This window comes from Rana temporaria, chromosome 1, assembly GCF_905171775.1.
Source record: "Rana temporaria chromosome 1, aRanTem1.1, whole genome shotgun sequence".
NCBI lineage: Eukaryota > Metazoa > Chordata > Amphibia > Anura > Ranidae > Rana > Rana temporaria.
The window spans coordinates 345594935-345616545 of NC_053489.1; the positions used below are offsets into that span (position 1 = coordinate 345594935).

General features: G+C 43.3%; 1 protein-coding gene across 1 annotated transcript in view; it reads right to left on the reverse strand.

Moving 5' to 3' along the window:
- The window catches only part of PCGF3 (polycomb group ring finger 3), a 114937-nt gene extending 94944 nt beyond the window's left edge, over positions 1-19993 (reverse strand). Inside the window, exon 1 of the mRNA XM_040361898.1 lies at positions 19798-19993. The gene's annotated coding sequence lies outside the window, so the exon portion shown is untranslated. The remainder of the gene's footprint in view (positions 1-19797) is intronic.
- Positions 19994-21611: the final 1618 nt, after the last annotated feature.

Below are 21611 nucleotides of genomic sequence, written 5' to 3' on the forward strand. Positions count from 1 at the left end.
GCAATGAGCTTCTTTTTTTAGTACTGTACAACTCTTTGGAAATCGCCTCCGTTGCTGCAATGTTTAGCCTACAAAACATATTTTACAGGCCATCTCCAGGGAAGGAATGAAAAAAAAAAAAAAAAAAAAAAAAAAAAAAAAAAACTGTTGCCCACCATACTCCCCTCTAAATTGCTGGCAGTTAAAAGAAAAATAAACCTTAATCTAAAATATGAAATATCCATTTTACTTTACAGGCAAATATTGCTTCACAAAAAAAATGTAAAAAATTCTGTAGGATGGGCTAGAGGGAGTTATAATTTTCCCAAAGTGTGGCCTTAAAATAACCAATAATACTCCAGTGGGTATATTTCTTGGTTAAACCACTGATAATGAAGTGACCGATTTATACATTTTTCACAAGTATCTGCATTTCTTATCAATCTTTAGTAAATTAAACCTGAAGAGCCAGGCCTAATCATTTACTTTAATAGATCATGCCTGGTGACATTACATGCTCAAAGTGGATGTAAACCCTCCATACACCCAGTGAAGTGAACAGCCTCAGATGATACACAGAGATGAACAAAATCTCCCTACATATAAAACCTATCTGCTGTGTTCACATTTATATACGGTTTAGAACGTTCAGATGTTGTTAGGAGATTTTCTCTTCCTGGTTAACACAGAGTGGGATGTCTGGGCATACAGCCAAGATAGCCAACATTGCTGATTGGAGGAAAGGCACACATCCCCTCTCATCATAGGCAGACACTCTCAGAGCTGTTTTGTAATAGGAGCTGCTCTCTGCTAATCTATTTTAGCAACATCCTTTGACAAAAGATTTAGACTGCTTTTGTCTAAAAAGTCAAAAAATATGTCAGGAGTTCTCATGCTGATAACAGAGGAACCGTTCAGAAGAGCTATAAGACTTAGCTCATTGAAAAGAGATAACAAAATAGTGCATAATTATATAAATATATATATATATATACACACCCAGCTCAAATTTCATGAATCGGGTTTACATCCACTTTAAAGCTGAAGTGTAATCTGCTTATACACCTCTCTCCCCATAAACAGGCCAATGAAACCCGTTTTCATTACATACCCTGCATACCATGGGTAGAAGTAGGAACTGGCAAGCATAGCATATAACGCTTCCTAGAAACATCACAGTACCCCTTTCCAAGAGACCTCAGCCCTGATGCAAGTAGTGGGGTGGCTCCTGGGAGGAGTTATGCAAATATAAAATGCCCTTATGGGTGGATGTCAGTCTGGAGGACATTGTGGAAACCTTAACCCAATTGAAGCATATGTGCAGCATTAAACTCCACTTTTGAATTAATACAGCTGTGGCCAAAAGTTCTGAGTGTGACAAAAATATACATTTTCACAAAGTCTGCTGCCTCAGCTTTTATGATGGAAATTTGCATATACTACAGAATGTTATAAAGAGTGCTCAGATTAACTGCAAAGTCACTGTCAGGAAAATGAACTTAATCCCATAAAAAAATAAAATAAAATTCACTGCAATTGTGAAGGCAGCTCCAGGGCGCCAAAGTCAGTCCAGCAAGCGCCAGGAATGTTTCCTACAGTTTATTCACCTGCAGGATTGGGGCACCACCAGTGCAGAGCTTGCTCAGGAATGGCAGCAGGCAGGTGTGAGTGCATCTACATGCACAGTGAGGAGGATGGCCTGGTGTCAAGAAGGGCAGCAAATAAGCCACTTCTCTCCAGGAAAAACATCAGGGACAGGCTAAAATTCTACAGTGATTGGACTGCGGAGGACTGGGGTTAAGTCATTTTCTCTCCCCTTTCCGATTGTTTGGGGCATCCGGAGAAGAAAAGGTGAGTGCTACCATCAGTCCTGTGCCATGCCAACAGTAAAGCATCTCGAGACCATTTATGTGCAACCGTGCTTCTCAGCCAAGGGAGTGGGTTCACTCACAATTTTGCTCATGAACACAGCTATGAATAAAGGACGGCATGAAATCCTCAGAGAGCAACTTCTAACCATCCAAGAACAGTTTGGTGCACGAAAAAAATATATTTTCCAGCATGATGGAGCACCTTGCCAAGTGATAACTAAGTGGCTTAGTGAACAAAACATAGACATTTTGAGTGCATGGCCAGGAAACGCCATAGTGTTGTGGTCAATCCTCAAGAGATCGATGAACAAAAATAAAAATCCACACAATTCTGACAAACTCCAAGCACAGATTATGCAAGAATGGGCTGCTATTAGTCAGGATGTGGTCCAGAAGTTGATTGACAATGAATTGCAGAGGTCTTGAAAAAGACGGTTCAACATAGCAAATATTGACTCTTTGTCCAAACTTAGTCCCCTTTCACACTTATACGACTTGTCTCACGATTTTGGACTGCAAAATCGTATGACAAGTCATTCTTCATTATTTTCAATGACTACCATTCATACTGGCACGACTTTAAGTTGTGCCTACTTCAAAGTAGTCCTTGCACTACTTTGGTCCGATTTTGATGCCACTTACACAGGCATTCATTGAAATCGCAGCCGCAAATCGCGGTAAAATCGCGGCCACGAAATTGCAGTAAAATCGCACGACTTTGAAGTCGTACAAGTGTGAAAGGGGGCTTAATGGGGTTGTAAAGGTTCGTTTTTTTTTTTTCTAAATAGGTTCCTTTAAGCCAGACCTTTTTTTCTCAGAAAATAGGTGCAGGAACTCAACCACGACCCCGTTTAGATTTCACAAACAGTAGGAGGGTCTTAAAGGGGTATTAAATACCAGAATTGCATTAAATACAGAGTGCAGAGTTCAGGTGGCTACACACAGAGTGCAGAGCTGTCACTTGTAAACACAGAAACCGGACTTCTGTGTTTACAAGTGATTGTGGTGAGCAGGCACCAAAGGGTCTGAGCCAGAGGTGGTGGAACTCAGTTCCCCCAAGTTCCCCCTGAAAAAAAGCCCTGCTTTAAGCTAGTAACATTGTTGGTTCACTTACCTTTTCCTTCAATTTCCCTTCTAAATGTTTTTATTCTTTGTCTGAATTTCTACCTTCCTGTTTCTCCTCAGTAAGCTTGCCCCCTTCATGGGGGTTAGTCAGCCAGAACAGCTTACTGAGGAGGAACAGGAAGTGAGAAATTTAGACAAAGAAAAAAAAAACATTTAGAAGGAAAAGGTACGGGAACCAACAATGCACTAGCTTAAAGAAACATATTTAGAAAATAAAAAGCAAACCTTTACAACCCCTTTAATGCAATTGTTAATAAAAGCCTTTGACACTTATGAAATACCTGTAAATTATACTTCAGTATACCATTGTAACATCTGACAAAAAGAAGATCTAAAAATACTGAAGCAGCAGACTTTGTAAAAATTAAATATTTGTGTCATTCTCAAAACTTTTCGCCACGGCTGTACCCACAGGTAAGCCTATAATAAGACTTGCCTGTAGGTACAGTGAATATCTCCTAAACTTGCACGGTTTCGGAGATATTCACACAACATGCACTCTGAGGAGACGGCATAATGGGCCGGACCTTCAGAGCTCTGTCGAAGCCGTGTACAGGCAAGTCCCGTCATAATGTGTCAGTATGCGGTGCATATTAGTACATTAAGACTTGGAGGCCATAGCTTTTTTTTCTGCCAGATTCCTACCGCTTTAAGTCCCTAATAGTATATACACATAAACCTAAGCTATACACTTTTTTATACAGCTGCTGTACTAGATCAGAATGGGATCTAAAAAATATACCTTATATAAATACAGAGCTCTGCCAAACTTAAAAAAAAAAACAAAAAAAAAAACACGCATTAGAGCGGAGCAATACCCGACGTCACCCCGCAGGCAGAGTTGGGCTACACTATGAAAGTTCTACTGAATTGTATCCCTATGCTGGTATCCATGTGATAATAAAAGAAGGGTAGTTATGGTGATTGGCAGATTGGTCTGGCTGATGAAGAAAGAAAAATAGTGGTGGAACCCCTTAGGAGATAAAAGTGGTGCAGACCCTGGAGAGCAAGAGGATTGAGGTAATGCTGTTCAATAAACGAGGTGGAGGAGTGGGAGAACCCTCCCGTGATGCCAAGTGTGTTTTCACCCTAAACAGAAGTGGGTCTATATATCTGGTGAGAGGTTTGTGAGGGTGGAGGTTGTACACGGTGAATGAAGGCTTAAAGCGGGGGTTCACCCTATAAAAAAAAAAAAAAAATTCCTCTAGCATAAAATTAGGCATAGTAGCGCGAGCTACAGTATGCCTGTATTTATTTTTTTAGCCCCGTACTCACTGTGCAATCGTATATTGAAGATTCCGACTCCCCGCGGGGAATGGGCCTTCCTATCCAGAGGGAAGGTGATTGACGGCCGGCTCTGGCACGTCACGCTTCTCCGGAAATAGCCGAAATAGGACTTGGCTCTTCACGGCGCCTGCGCATAGTCTGTGCGCAGGCTCCGTATAGCGCCGTGAAGAGCTGAGACCTACTCCGGCTGTCTTCGGGGAGCGTGACGTGCCAGAGCCGGCCGTCAATCACCTTCCCTCTCCATAGGAACGCCCATTCCCCACTGGGAGTCGGAATCTTCAATATACGATTGCACTGTGAGTACGGGGATAGAAAAATAAATACAGGCATACTGTAGCTTGCGCTACTATGCCTAATTTCATGCTAAAATGTTATGGAGGGTGAACCACCGCTTTAAAGCGATTGTTATTTTTATAGAAGAAAATGACTTTACAAACATGTTATACTTATCTGCTCTGTTGCAGTGGATTTGCCCAGAGCAGCCCCAAAGCGCCTCTTCTCGGGTGCCCCTTATGTGCTCCTGGCCCCTCCCTCTTGTTAAGTTCCCCCACAGCAAGCAGCTTGCTATGGGGGCACCCAAATTGAGCTGCAGCTCCAGGTGTCCTTTAAGTCATAGAGCTGCGGTTTAGCTGCAACCCCACTCTCTCACCTGATTGGTTAACTGACTTTGACAGCAGCGGGAGCCAATGGTGCCTGATGCAGTGTCTCAGCCAATCAGAAGGGAGAGTCCTAGATGGCCGAGATACGTGTGGACATCGATGGACAGAGATGGGGCTCCGGTAAGCATTGGGGGGTGCTGCACACAGAAGACGTTTTATCTTAAATGTATAGAATGCATTAAGATACAAAACCTTCTGGGACTTTAAAACCCCTTATAGTGGAAAGTACAAAAGTGGCTGTAAAGCACATGGGACACTTTTTCTTGTATAGGGCACTTTATTTGGGACACATTTTAGGACTTATGTTGGTTTGAGGTTTCATATATAAACTAAGGGTATTTTTGAATATAGTATTGAGCACATAATTAGCACTTTATTTTAAAAACTGTCTTTTTTTTTCTACCACCCACCCTAATGCTGCACATATGCATTTACAAGGTCAGCAAGGGAGTAAAATAGAAACAAGAGCATATTCTGTACCTTCGTTTTTTTTTATTACAACTTTTTTTGTTGTTGTTGTTTAACTTTATTACTATCACAATGCTATGTGATAGCATGGGGAGGTGACTGGTACAAGGCTGTATTAGACTTCCAATGTCTCCCCTTCATCTAGTGAATCACAGATCCTGCTTCATTAGCTGCTTCCCTGGCTACTGTAGCTGGGGAATGACAGCTGTGAACCCAGATGTGAAGAAATGCTCATTACTTCTGCTTTTATTAGTGACAGACGAGATTGGGGAATGGATGTTCCTTGATCTCCTGCTTCCCTTCCTGGGGTAAATTCACTAAAGCTGGCCATAGACTGATCGAAATTCAGCCAATTCAACAGAAACTGGTCACATTTCAATACATCTATGGGCAGGCTGGCTGTACTGAAGTTCAATACAACTAGCTGGTCAGGTTTTATTTACACAATCACTGCCTCCGGCTATAGCGGACGGCAGTGATCATTGTATTCTGATGGCAGGGAAACTTCCTGCTGTCAGAATACAATAGTGCAGCAGGGAAAGATTCCACCATCAAACACAGGAAAGGAAAATTGCATAATGTGTGGCCAGTCTAAAGAAATGGTGAATGAAATTTTTGTCTTAAAATTATTCATGCAGAATTTATCTTGAAGTTAGTCTACTCACTAAAAAAAAAAAAAAAAAAAAAAAAAAAAAAGAAGGAGTTATTTAAACAAAATGCATAAATATTTATGCTTGTGATATTTAGCACTTTAAATCTAGATATGTGATATCAAATTTTTTTTTTTCTAGGCCAACACTGCACCAGAGGACGATTCAATGAATGAAGGCACACAGGAATATTGTAAAACTATGAAAAACGTGCCTTCATTCACAGAATGATCTCCTTCTGCTACAAATGTTACTTTTTTCTTTTACATTCCTGAGCTAAGGTCATACATTCCTACAATGATACATTGTACATGTATTGTATTTTAACTTGTTGGCCAACGCAAAATTCTCCTCATTGTTTTTTTGTACTGTACATTCCTAAAATATTGACAAATGTCGTTTTTCTCATTGATTTTAATGATTGCCTCAAATTCAATATTTTACCTAAATGGACTCTTATTGCATACGATATTTAAAAAAAAAAAAAAAAAAAACAACAACACACACACAAGCACGGAGGAGGACAGGAGCATGTACGTCCGAGGACGGGACCCTAGAGCGGTCTTCCAGACTGTACACTTTCCAATGAACCAGGTACTGTATACGCACACGGAACCTACGGGAGTCAATGATCGATTGTATCTCATACTCTTCACGGTTCTTAACGTGAACCGAGCGAAGACACTGAGGTGGTGAAACGGTTGCGCAAAGGTTTTAATAAGCAGACAGAATGTATTCGAAATGGGCATGTAAGAAGGAAAGTCTAATGCGTAAGCCATTGGGTTGATCCTACAGAGAATACAGAAAGGCACAATAAAATTGTGGTGCCAATTTCAGTGAGGGAACAGAGTCGGCGGTTACGGGATTACAGCCAGACCCCTTCTCCAACCTGGTAGGTCACAGGTAGGTGTCCATGGTCAGTATGGAGTCTGTACCTCTCACTGGCATGGCGCAAAGACTCTTGGACCTGCACCCAAGTGGAACGAAGATCACGGAGATGCTCCTCTAATGCAGGAATTCTTTGCGGAACAAAAAAATAAGTCGGGCAACATGGATGGTTAGAGACCATAATTCGCCATAAACTGAGACAATGGGGGAAGCGGTATTGACGGCACTATTGTGAGCAAACGCCACCCAAGGTAGGAAGTCTGACCAGTTATGGTGGTCAGAAATATAGCAATGTTGAAACTGCTCCAAGGCTTGATTGGCTCGTTCTGCGGGTGATATGCAAAGGAGAAGGAAAGCTGAATTCCTAACTGTGCACAAAAGGCTCACCAAAACTTGGAGACAAACTGACTACCTCTGTCTGAGACGATAACCTTGGGTAGCCCATGTAACCAAAAGAACTCCCAAGCAAACATGGATGCCAGCTCTTTGGATGTGGGCAACTTCTCCAGTGGAATACAAGGGGACATTTTCGAGAACCAGTCAACCACCATAAAAATAACCGTTTCCCTGGAAGTTGGGTAATGCCACAATAAAATCCATAGACAGGTGGGTCCAAGGCATTGCTCCATTGGGTATGGGTTATAGGAGGCCCACTGGAAGGTGTCTGTGTTTTACAGTGAGCACACATGGAACAAGCGGCAGTGAAGGCAGTCACATCAGCGTGGAGACTAGGGCTGCAACTAACGATTATTTTCATAATCAATTAGTTGGCCGATTATTGTTTCAATTAATCGGATAACAGCCCTAAAAAAAAAAAAAAAAAAAAAAAAAAAAGCATTTTTCTTTTTTTAGGGGCCAATTTGTTGTTGGGCAGATTACAAATTGCCGCAAAAACACATTACATGCTTTTCTGCAGCTTCTCCATTGAAGTATATTGAACAAAAAAAAACAAAATAGCACCGTGTTGCGTTAAAAAGTCCTTGCCCTTTCCAAACACGCAGCAGCTGGAAAAAAATCATGGATGTGAACGTGTCCCATAGGAAAACATGTAAATGAACTGTAGTGTGTTTCTGCAAAAAGCACCAAAACACAGAGGTATGAACCCGGCCTGAGATGTTTAGTAACATAATGGGGTTAAAAAAACAAAAATAAGTACAAAAAGAGCAAATAATCGCTACTGTAAAGGGGTTAATTTTTTTACTGTGGGACAGTGAAAGTAATATTTACAGTAGCGATTTACACTATAAAGGGCTCATTTTAGTTTTTTTTAACCCCATTATATTACTGCCCGATTAATCGACTATGAAATTAATTGATTATGAAAATTGTAATCGATTCGTTGTTTCGGCCCTAACTAGGACCATCAGAATTGTTGAGAAATAGCCCAAATGGGCTCCCTTGGGTGGTCAGCTGCCTTGGGAGAGTGGCAAGTCAGGAGCAAAGTAGTGCAGAGATTCTCAGGAACAAAGCAGCAGTCACCAGATTTCGAGAGGAGAATGGATCTGAGCAGCAAGAATTCGGTCACCCAAAAGTGAAGTGAGACTAGTATGAACAGTGACCAGTATACGATCGGGAGGTATCACAGGAGCAGGAACCTACTCCATCTTGGAAGCGGAGGAAAAAACTGTTTTAACAAAGCATCAGCCCTTACATTCTTAGTACTGGGTAAGAATGAGACTATGCCCTTTCTGTTAAAAAAAAAAAAAAAAATAGAATGAGACTATGCAATTGAAGCTTGACAGAAAGAGCCCATCGCGCCCTTCTGGGAGATGAGCGTTTTGCCTCAGACAAGAATGTGAGATTCTTATGGTCAGTCAAAATGAGGACCGCCGCGGCGGTACCTTCAAGGAGATGCCTCCATTCTTTCAGAGCTAAAATGGTAGCCAACAATTCTCTGTCCCCAATCTCATAATTGCACTCTGCAGGAGACAAATTTCTTAGAAAAGTAGCCACAAGGAAGCTCAGGAGGCAAGACGTTGAGACAGAAGGATGCCGTCTCCAGTCTTGGATGCATCAACCTCAAGGTTGAAAGGTAACATAGGATCAGGATGTACAAGAATGGGAGCTGAAATAAAACGGCAGCCGCTTGAGAATCAAAGAATCCGGAGACCAATTCTGTGGGTTACCGTCCTTTCTGGTCATATCAGTCAAGAGTTTGACCAGACAAGAGAAGTTCGGAATAAATTTCCGATTATAATTGGCAAAGCCAATAAAACATTGTAGCGGACGTAGACCTACAGGTCAAGGCTACTGTAGAACTGCAGATAGTTTCTCTGCGTCCATCAAAAAAAAAAAAAGCAGTAGAAATGACATAACCCAGAAATCTAACCTGCTCCAATCTTACAATACATGTTATTATCTCTCAATCTCTGTAGCACATGGGAGACATCAGTGTGGTGGCTCTCTAGGGATTTAGAATATATGAGGATATTGTCGAGGTAAATCACCACACATTGCTGCAACATATCTCGGAGGACATCGTTGATGAATTCCTGAAAAATTGCAGGAGCGTTGCAAAGACCAAACAGCGTTATGAGATATTCGTAATGTCCTGTTCTGGTATTAAACGCAGTTTTCCATTAGTCGCCCTCCTTGATCCTCGTGAGATTGTATGCCCCTCTCAGATCGAGCTTTGTGAAAACCGTTGCTCACTTGGTGTCGGTCAAATAATTCCACAATCAGCTAAATCAGATATGCATTCTTAATCGTGAAGCGATTGAGACCCCCATAAAAGTCAATACAATGTCTCAGCTCACCACTCTTCCCTTTTCACAAAAAAAGAAGCCAGCACCAGCAGGCAATGAGACAAAGGGTAAACCCGGCCACGAGGGATCATGGAACCAGGTTAAAAGGTCAATAGCGCAATCATACGACCAGTGAGGAGGCAAACTACCGGTTAGACCTTTGTCAAAGACATCGCAAAAATTCGCAGTACTCCTTTGCAAGGAGGAGAGTGGAGAGGTGCACAAGACCTTAGCCACCTTCTGAAAACATGTTTTACTACATTGTGGCGACAAGGAAAGAACCTCAGCACAAAGCCAATCAAAAGAGGGGTTGTACCTCTGTAACCAAGGATAACCAATAACCACCAGGTAATAAGGCAAGGAAATTACTTGGATCATCTCATTGGGAAGAGCCCCTACAGCTATGGTCAACAGAGCAGTCTCATGAGTAACATGGGCAGGTTGTAAAGGTCTCCCATTAATAGCCTCAATGGCAAGTGGAGTGCCACGAAGTTGCAGTAGAATCGAGTGCTTAGACACAAAGGCACGAACTATGAAAAGGCCTGCAGCAACAGAGTCGACTAGAGCCTATGTCTCGATGGACGACTCCGACTAAGAAAGGGTAACTGGAACTAAAAGGCTTATCCTTTAGGATAACCGAGGACTTAACGCCACCTAAGGTCTGTCCCCTACAGGACCTCAAAGTACGGGTGTTTCCTGAACGGGTAGGACAAGACTTCAAAAAGTGACCTGCCTTGTCACAATAAAGGCACAATCTCTTCCTCCTCCTAAAGGCCCTCTTATCCACAGAGAGATGTGTGAAGCCCAACAGCATGGATTCTGCTTCCCTGGCAAACTAGGTAACCAGGAGGTATGGGAGGTGAGGGAGGCAAGGGTGGTACTGCAAAGCTTGGAGACAAAATGTTGAGGAGGCTTCCACAAGTGCACCTTAAAGGGAGGTCTCAGAGTCTGGAGTCAATGAAAATGGCAAAACGTGATCAACCTTTTCAGATCCGTAGGTATGTCTCAGGCTGCCATCTCATTTTTTATGTTATCCGAGAGACCATGAGAAAAATCAGGCACAAGGACCTCATTGTTCAAAGCGACCTCTGCTGCCAGAGTACAGAATTCAATGGCGTAATCGGCAACAGTTCTCGTACTCTGATGGACATAAGGCTCTTGGCAGCAGAAGTGTGCGAGAACATCAAATACCCTTTTAAAAAGGAAACCACAAACTCAGGGTAGCTCATGACAATGGATTTTTGCATCTCCCATAGAGGGTACGCCCAGGCCAAGGCTGTCCTTGGGGGAACGCCTGGAGAAGGCATCTCAAAGTATATCCCAACCTGGTTAAGAAACCCTCTGCATTGAACTGGATCTCCTCCATATTACTGGGGAAGTGGAGCAAAACCAGACATACCTCTTAAAGAGATAATATTCAAGACGGGTGCCTGCACAAAGACTGGAGCAGCAGCAGGGACCACCTGCAACACAAGTTGTACCAAAACAGCCAGTGGAAGGATCCAGGTGAATCAGGAGCATCTGTAACGATACGGCAAACCGATCCATGCGGTGGTCCTGCTCATTCAATTTGGAAAAGATATTAGCACTAGGTGGCACGCCTGCATCTTCTGAATTCATGGCCTTCAGGAACCATGAATCAGACAGACGGAAAATGCAGTTAAAAAAAAAAAATCACACCTTTTAATATAATGGTAAAAGTGGTACAAATAGTAAACATTGACAGGGTACAGTAGCCAAAGCGGGTAGTCGGAAAAAGCCAGAGATCAGCATAGCTGGAGGCAGTAGACAGGATCAGGAACCAGAAGGGACTTTGGCCAGGCAAGTCTTTAACAGGAACACAACAGAGAGTCTCCAGATAGGTTTGACCAAGGCGAAGACACAGAAGAAATGAATCAGTCCGAATTTATTATATCCCCATAAGAATAAAAATACAGCAGAGGTATATGCATTTTAGCCGCAACGGCCTTGTTCACACAGAAGAAATGAACCAGGCAGTTTAAATAGCCAGAAGGGGGTGGTTGTAGGCTGGACTGACAAGCAGGAAATTATCACCAGGTGAGCTACTGTGGAACGATGAGTGCTGGCAATTAACCAACAGCTGAGCACTGAGGGGGGGGGGGAGGCTGAGAGCCCAGCCCTAACACAGCGTCACTGTGAGTGAATTTTCACGTGTGTGTGTGTGTGTGTGTGTGTGTGTGTGTGTGTGTGTGTGTGTGTGTGTGTGTGTGTGTGTGTGTGTGCGCGCTTATTGAGTCCTGTCCCTGAGCTTCTTACTTACTATATTGAGAATAAAATAATAAAATGTGTTTTTGCTTTAATATTTACCTTAAAATCATATTGCATATTGTACTTGTTTGTAACCGAAATACTGAAATTTGCACTTAAAATTTTAGAAATGCTAGTAAAAACTTGGCTGTGCCAGTACATTTCATTCTGGTAGGTTGGCAACACTGCTCACAGTACAAAGAACATGGACATGCAATTATTTTCTAAATATAAACTGCTAAATACCTTTTCTCATCAGCAATTTATAGCAGTCTTGTGACTTCTATCGGTGCCTGGTTAAAGCTTGTAGGAGGAGCTTTCATACTGCACTGGCTGTCCAATCAGAATGACGGACCCCTGACTCTCTGTCTGGGCAGTGTTGATTGGCCCTGTGCTGATCACATGCACTCTCCCAAGAAAAAAAAAAAGAAAAAAACACACAGACACACACACTAGCAATACACACCAAACTGAGCATGTGCAGCCTGACTCCAAAGGCTCTGTCTTATTCGGACATGTTTTGGAGTCAGTGGAAGAGGAGGATCTGTGCCTATAGGATAAAACAGCCTTTTTACACAATGCAGAGTATTAACCCTTAGGTTCCACAGCGAGTATAACAAGCATGCTTTACTGCATATACAGACTGATTTTACTGTTGTGGGTTTAGTAACACTAAGGAGAGACCTGGAGATCTCATGCTTACCATAATTATTCCTATTTGTTCTGTGTACAGATCTCATCAGTTGTAAACTAGATTTGAACAGCTATATTGTAACAAAAGGATTAAAGATGTAGGAGGCTGGGCTTCTTCACGGTACGCTGAGGGATAGTTTGCCATCTGGCCAAATTCCAAGAAACATCTAAAAAGTTATATACATATAATACTAATACTGTGTGAATAGGAACACAAACAAATATTGACGTTTTCCCAAATTTGAATGAAAACGTGCACACAAACTTTAAGGGGTTTATACACATAAACATAACTAATTTATAGGATGTTGCTGGTAGAGGATGGCAGCAATATCCTGCATTAGAAAAAAAAATATGTACAGCAAAGTGCTTTTCTTAAACTGCCTTTTTAGTTGCACAAATGTACAGAACTGTAAAATTCCCCTTTCATCCTAAGCTCAAATGTAATAATGTACGTTTATTTACATGCATTTAGATGTGTACGCATGCAAATTATGGACTTAGGATGCATATATATTTTCTGTTTGGATTGCATGGATCCTTAGGGCTATTTTACTGATGTGAACGCAGCTCTGTGCATGGTTCCATGCAATATAGTTGCGTTCAGACCTGGAAAAAAATAAATAAAACACACTATACGATTTGTTTTTTATGTTCCTGTGCATGATGCCTAATCCATTTGTTGGCTGTGGGGCACTACCTATGGTATTATACTGACATATTGATGAGGTCCAGTCATCGAGTTAACTTAAGCGCTGGCCTATTAAAATAACTAAGCTGCCTTTTAGAGTCAATTTACTGGCTTATAATTTCAGCATCATATGCTATATATGAAACTCAGAAATACACAGGTAAAGTGAACTTATAAATTCAGCGCACCTAAGATTTGCTCCAATTCACTACCAGCTATAAACTTTAGGAAAAGGGACACATATGCTTGTACCCCAGGTATCAGTTACCAATTAAAACATGAGATCTAACTAATACCTAGTACACACAGGTCAAAATGTCAGGATAGGTCAGTTGGTTCAATAAACACTGGCCGACTTTCGGACAGAAGTCGGCCGGCTTCTGTCAGACAAGCATGCTGTAAAACCAGCAGCCAACCGGGTCCCGATCAGTGCTTTCAGCCAATGTCAGAGAGAGTTGACCGGAGTGTACTGGCTGGGGGACTTCCTTACTGTCAGAATACACTGATCAGCAGCAGCGGCTCTGATCTAGGGAACATTTTCCAACACACTGGTTGTACACAAGTTGATCGATAGAGTTGGGTACAACCGTGCCTGCCCAAAGTTGGATCAAAATTTGGTTGAACTGGACGAATTTTGAACCATGTATGGGCAGGTTTATCACAACCCAAGGTATAGAGGTCTTGCACAAATGAGCAAAACAAGGTATAAGCAGCATACATTAGCTCTCCATAAACCCCCCCCCCCCCAAACATAAGGGGCCAAACAAAATTTCTGGCTTTTTTCACATTTGTGTCTGTCATTCTGAATGTAGTGTGTCAATATGCAAGCTGAAAGTGCCTCCCACACTATTCCCAAACTTCACTTACTCATCTTCCCTGTCATTCCTTATGTCTGCTGAAAGCAAAAGGAGAAATACTCAGTTCCTCTAGGTATGGGGGCATGTGACCCATTTCTCTCCTTTCCTTTTAAAACCTCCCAGGAAAAAAAAAATTTGAGGCGTGCAGGAAAGTTTTTTCTCTCATGTACAAAGCAAAATTCCCATAGACACAATTGAAGCCTATAACTGGCAATAAACGAATTTGCCTTACAGCTTCACACAATTAAAAACCTGTAACTATTTAAATTAGAACAATGTAATCGTTTATCAAAACTATTACATTCAAGACATGCCATGAATTGCATTTACTGCCGATTTAAGTCATTGACAGACAGAAGTTTGGGCCAGAGGAAGTAAACATTTCAGCAGTCCATGTTTGTCAGACGTGGCCAACTGAACCTGACCATAGGCTGTTTGTTTTTTATTCAGCCAGCCCAAAGGAGATGAATGGAGAAATCCCCTGTGACCCAGGCATTGTATTCTGACAGCTGCACCTGCCCAAATACACTAACCAGCGGCTGCAGCCACTGAACTCTTTTTCAATCAGTGGACAGACTTCTGTCCAATAGGGATGGCCACACACTTTTTGGAATTTGGTTGGTCCCTGTTGAACAAGCAAAATTTTTGATGAGTGTACGGCCACCTTAAAGAGTGTAGCCAAGCTGAGCACGTTTAGGCAAGGTGTGCACAAATATATGTTGCTTTCACATTTGTTATATTAAATGCCTACAAACATACATAACTGACCTAGAGATTATTGCTATACGATTCTAAACGAGCGCAATTACACAACTTTCCATAGGCTACAGAACGGAAAGCTGTATTATCAAAGACCAACCATATTTACTTTTAATTCACAGGACATTCATTCTTTTTGCATCAAGATAACAAGCAGTCAAATGCATTTTGAAACGTCCATTGTCAAGTCACAAGCAGGTGTTGATGTTTCATTTAACGGTTACAAGCTGCCAGGTACCATGGAAACACTGGAAAGCATTAACAACATTTCAAATGACACTAACAATGTAAAAAGATACATAGAGATCATAAAAACTAGCCTCAAACCCAGAACAGCATATCACAGCCTTAATAGAATACCAGCCTTGAGAGACATACATAATTCATAAACAGATGGGTGGTGGGTGCAGATCATTTGTTATTTAGCAACTCACATCCAATGAAAAAAAAAAAACACACTTAATAGTTAATAATGCCAATTGACCCTCTAAACTGCTAATCAGAAATGCTTTTTCATATATCGTGATTTCCAGTATCACTTTCATAATCTTTATAAAATGATAGATGGAAAAAAAGCTAAACGGGACTAGGACGGGAAGTAACAGGTGTGTATATAAAAAAAAAAAAAAAACAAGTTGAGGAATTTCAGATAGAATATTCATATTTAAAAGATCCAGAAATCAATGATAAAATAACTGAAATGAACAATAACCAACATCACTGAAAAAAGAAGGAAACAATTGTTGCCAACAATGAGTGCCTTGTGTATGCAATAACCAAAAAGTTTCTATGTTGTCAAAAAAAGCTAAATTCCAGCTGTCAACTTTTTTTATAGTACAGGCAAGATTTAAATAAAAGTAGTGTCTGGTTGTCAAGGACAAGGAAAACTTTAAGAAACAGGGACAAAAGTGGGAAAACAAGAGTGGAAGTTCTGCCCTGGTTGGAATCGGAGAGAATTGGCATATGATTTAACATGTCAAATTGCATGCCAAATCGGCGGCGATGGCACTATCCGAAAGGGTGCGACGCCGCATTTGCCACAACGCACCGATTCCCAAAAGTCGTTTCTGTACTGCACCGCAACCTGCATTGATGTCTCTGAAATCGCCCCCGAAGTCGGGACTGAAATCGTTGAGTTCCGCTGAACTTGCACAATTTCATTCCCGCTGTCAGTGTGAACCTGGGCTAATCCTAAATCTACTCTCAGCCACATTCCTTAGCTGATCTATCCAACCCTGTAAAGAAGGAAAACATTTTTTACTATACATAATGTTTCTGAAGCCGACCTGGTCCGGTCTCCAGCGGCAGATGCTGTGTGCAGGAGAGAACCGTCAACAGCTGGGAAATTATGTCACCCAATAGAGATACTATGGGGCTTCCATTGTCGGCTGCCTCTTCTACACACTGAAGCCGCCGCAGACCGTTCAATGTGGGACCAGACCGGATCGGAGTGGCTGCAGAACAGGTAAGCATAGCGATTTCTTCTTTACAGGGCTACATAGATTAGGTTTAGAGTTTTCAAGTTCAGCCAAAACCTCTCTTTATGCCAGTCATACATGGATTGAAAATCAGCTGGTTCAGCAGGGACCGGCTGAATTTTGATCCATGAATGGGCACCCTGGCTGTACAGAAGTCGATTTCTGTACAACCATATCAGTGGCGCTGGATATAGCCAGCAATACTAATCATTGTGTCCTCCTGACAGCGATGAAGAATGAGAACATAATAGTACAATGGGAGTAATCGGCACACTTTTTATGTTCAACCCGCTGGTTGAAAAAAACAAACAAAAAAAAAAAGTATAATGTTAGGACCATAGCCCCCAAAGAACAGTAAAGTGACTTAGCAGCAAGGTGTAGTAAAGTGCTTTGATAGAAACCAGGGATACTGTTAGAAATCACTGGGCCACATGCCAAGCCAAAAGTTACCGAGGACATAGATTTATCAGTCCCTTTCTCTGCAGCCTCAGCTGCACAGTTGAATGAATAGGAAGCGCTCTGAGGCTTCCTGCTCATTAATAAACTGAAGCATAGTAAACACTGTTAGTGATTGGTGCTCACTCATTTCATTCAGGAAAAGAAAATGACATATTTACCGGCCCCTTCCTCTGCTCTCCATCCTGAAACATCCCTGTATGTGCCCATAGTAGCTGCCTTGCAGGAGAGGAGGGAAGCCGCTCTGTGTGGGAATGGGGTACACAGGGGTCTGAACAGCTGGTGGAAGGAGTACATGTGCTGAGACCAAATTCCCCTGCTGTGCAGCTGGAGAAGGCAGCTCTATAGGAGGAGGCAGAAGAAGATTAGGGTTTGCAATAAGACAGTACAGCTGGCCCTCCTGCTCAGCAGGTGCCCAGGCCCCCCTTTAGAGCTAATGGGGCCCATGCCCAGTACAGGAGGGCTGACTGTACTGCCTTATCAGTGGCCCTGATAGAAACACTCAGGTGGGGAAAAAAAGTTAAAGAGTGTGATAGCAGCATTGTCCCGAAGTCACAACAAGAAGAATGATCCTTCACATAATTGTCTAAAGGAAAAGTTATCTAAACCTTTGAGATCATACATGAAAACACTACCTGGTGTAAAAAACATCATATATCATGGAACGACACTGGTAAGAGAAAGTGGCGGGACGGTAGCATGGTAGAACTTAACCTGGTTCAAATATTGGGCAGTTCAGCAGAGACCAGCTGAGATTTGAACCATGTATGGGCAGGCTGAATGTACCCAAGTTGATCGATCAACTTGGGTACAACCAGTCTGATGGATTTTACATGTGATGATTGCTAGCGGCTGTAATAATCACTTTTTTCTATGCTGGGGGATGGGATTCACTGACATAGTTGATGGGGGAACCTAGCAAATTTTCTTTCCTGCAACCTCTGGTTGCAGGAAAGAAATTTGCTCTGTCCATGGCTAGCTTGCTGCAAGACTTGCTAAGCCCCAAATAAACAAATTATATTGCTAGCTAGCAACTCTGATAACCCTCAGAATCACAATCAAGTGAATAGAAACAAGACGTAGATAAGCTGCTCAATAAAGACGCCAGGGCAACATACTACTCTATAAAAGTGTTTGTGTGTTTAAAGGCAAGTTAAATATGTGCTACAGCAACATGGGATTCTCATAATGAGTACACATTTTGGCAAGGGAGAAATTCAAAATTAAGTAATCTAAAACCATTTCTTTTTTTGGGGATACAAAAAGCAATGGTTAAAACCCAGTTATCCCACTAAGATTTTCCTTCACGGTCTGCTTTGAAGATATAACAGGAAGTAAGATGAAATCTCTTCAGATTGCCCTCCTAGCCTGGCTTCGCCATTGAGCGTTATAACACCAGAATGCCACAGACCTCACCATAAAAGAAAAATAAATAAAACTTTGTGATTGCACAGCTACCAGAAAAGTCCCTAGGAGGGAGGAAGTGCTCCACAGCCCTTGTGATTGTAGAGCTACCAGAAAAGTTCCCAGATGGGACCAAGTGCTCCACAGACCCCAACAGAACTCAGCATAAAAGAAAAACAAACAAATAACTTTGTGATTGCACAGCTACCATAAAAGTCCCTAGGAGGGACGAAGTGCCCTGCAGACCCCACCAGAACTCCGCAGACCCCACCAGACCTACACAGACCCCACCAGAACTACGCAGACCCCACCAGAACTACGCAGACCTCCGCACACCCCACCAGACCTCCGCACACCCCACCAGAACTACGCAGACCTCCGCAGACCCCACCAGACCTCCGCAGACCCCACCAGACCCCACCAGACCCCACCAGACCTCCACAGACCCCACCAGACCTCCGCAGACCCCACCAGAACTACGCAGACCCCACCAGAACTACGCAGACCCCACCAGAACTACGCAGACCCCACCAGAACTACGCAGACCCCACCAGAACTACGCAGACCCCACCAGAACTACGCAGACCCCACCAGAACTACGCAGACCCCACCAGAACTACGCAGACCTCACCAGAACTACGCAGACCTCACCAGAACTACGCAGACCTCACCAGAACTACGCAGACCCCACCAGAACTCCGCAGACCCCACCAGACCCCACCAGAACTCCGCAGACCCCACCAGAACTCCGCAGACCCCACCAGAACTACGCAGACCCCACCAGACCTACGCAGACCCCACCAGACCTCACCAGAACTCCGCACACCCCACCAGAACTCCGCACACCCCACCAGAACTCCGCACACCCCACCAGAACTCCGCAGACCTCACCAGAACTCCGCAGACCCCACCAGAACTACACAGACCCCACCAGAACTACGCAGACCCCACCAGAACTACGCAGACCCCACCAGACCCCACCAGAACTCTGCAGACCCCACCAGACCTCCGCAGACCCCACCAGACCTCCACAGTCTGAGGGACATGGGGTGATTGATAAAGGCTTGAGACTGGTAAAGCTGCAAAACCAAGGTAGACCATGAAACCTGATGTTAGCTGAAGGGTAAAAGGGCAATTCATTTAGCAATGTTCTCCAACCATAGCAGGGGGTGGGGGAAAATAAACAGAGAAGACCTTGGGGGGGGGGGGGGATGTTGAAGGCAGATGCATTAGTGAATCCCCCTTCAGGCCATAAGCCATGGGGGGGGGGCACAGAAAGTGGAGTGCTGGAATACAGGATGGAGACATGACTGGGGGGTTGTAGCATGGTTGCACACACTCACATGTATATATATATATATAGTGTGGGGCTTTAAACACAAGAGATGTGCTAGATGAGGGAAAAAAGGGAGGGCTGATAAGGTGGGGAGGGGAGTCACAATCCTGACTACTGCTCTCTATGGGAGCCCAGGTCCCCCTCACTTTGCAGGGGTGGTGGGGATATGTGATCACACACTGACCTGCTGCAATGGTGCCGCTCTAGTTGCCGGGTGTCTGTGGAGATGAAGCCGCCGCTTGCTTTGCTGGAGGGGGGGTTTCTCCACCGGGCAGAGCACAGACACACACACAGGGCAAGGGGAGAAGCCTCGCTGTGTGCAGAGCTGTGCAGCTGCCAAAGCCAAGGAAAAGGACGGATGTGTGTGGGGGCCACACGGGGCTCACTCGTGCTCCCGACCGGTCCCCCCCTAGTTAAAAAAACAAGATTGGAATTGAAGAGGAAAAAAATTCCGGCAGGAGTTTAAAACAAAGAGGCGGAAATAGCCGAGCCGTGCCGAGCAGAGCCGAATGTGAGAGCTGCGCCTGCGCCCCGCAGGAGGGGGGAGGACAGCGGGGAGGGGGGAAAGCTGGGCTTGTTCTCCTCTAATGCAGGCAAGCAAGCAGGCAGCCTCCTGAGGTAAAAGGCTACAAGTGATCCTTGGGGACTACACACATGGGACACAAGGAAAAAAACTCACATCTACTGTCAGCTGGGTGAACACAGGGGGAAGTGCTCACAAGTCACCACAAACATCCAACCATGTGCTGGGGGATTTAAAATAAAAAAAGACTCTCTTACCTGTGATTGGAGGTTTAAGGTGAACGCAGGCTCGCTGCATTGTAGGTCACTTCCTCATCATCAACACTTGAGCATTTTTTTTAGATGGTTTCCCTACTAGAGACAAGCTTGGGTGTCTTCCGGACTAATTTCTAACCCAAACTCACGCTCTTTTGTACTCCAACGAGCCGCGGGCAAGAAATGACCCAGGCCTCAATTCATCGGGGCCCAGTTTTGGGTTGGACATGAGTTCAGAAGATGCCCATGCTCTATTCCCCACACCTGACTATGCCCAACATGCAGAAATTGTCTCTAGTCACGCTAGTGTGCTCAGTCACTCAATGCCCTACGTTCGAAAAAAGTACATGAGCTTTTTGTGTTCTTTTCTTTTGAGCGTATTTAGGTGTTTTTGGCCTTTAGACTTTAATGGGAGTGCATGTAAGCCCCCATTCACACTTGGGAATTTTTCTGCTCATTTCACTACCCCTTTATGTTGCCTGACTACCCAGGATCCCATTCATTCTAATAGTCACTGGTCACAGTTGTATGCTCAGTCGCTCTACGGCCTACTCTACAAAAAGTACATGAGCTTTTTCTTTTCTTTTGAGCATATATTTTTTTTTTTGGCCTTTAGACTTCAATGGTAGTGCATGTAAGCCCCCATTCACACTTGAGAATTGTTCTGCTCATTTCCTTACCCCTTTAGGTTGCCTGACTACCCTGTATCCCATTCATTCTAATGGTCACTGGTCACACTTGTATGCTCAGTCGCTCTACTACCTACTCTACAAAAAGTACATGAGCTTTTGCATTTGAGCATATTTAGGAGTTTTTGGTCTTTAGACTTCAATGGGAGTGCATGTAAGCCCCCATTCACACTTGCAATTTTTTCTGCTCATTTCCTTCAACCCTACATTGCCTGACTATACAAATTCCCAATTATTCCAATTGTCCCTGGTCACACTTGTATGCTCAAATCGCCCTACAGTCTATGGCCTACTCTACAAAAGTACATGTTTTTTTTTGTTTGTTTTTTTGAGCATATTAAGTTGTTTTGGCCTTTAGACTTCAATGGGAGTGCATGTAAGCCCCCATTCACACTTGAGAATGTTTCTGCTAATTTCCCTACCCCTTTATGTTGCCTGACTACCCTGGATCCCATTCATTCTAATTGTCACTGGTCACACTTGCTCTACGGCCTACGCTACAAAAAGTACATGAGCTTTTTTTTTCTTTTGA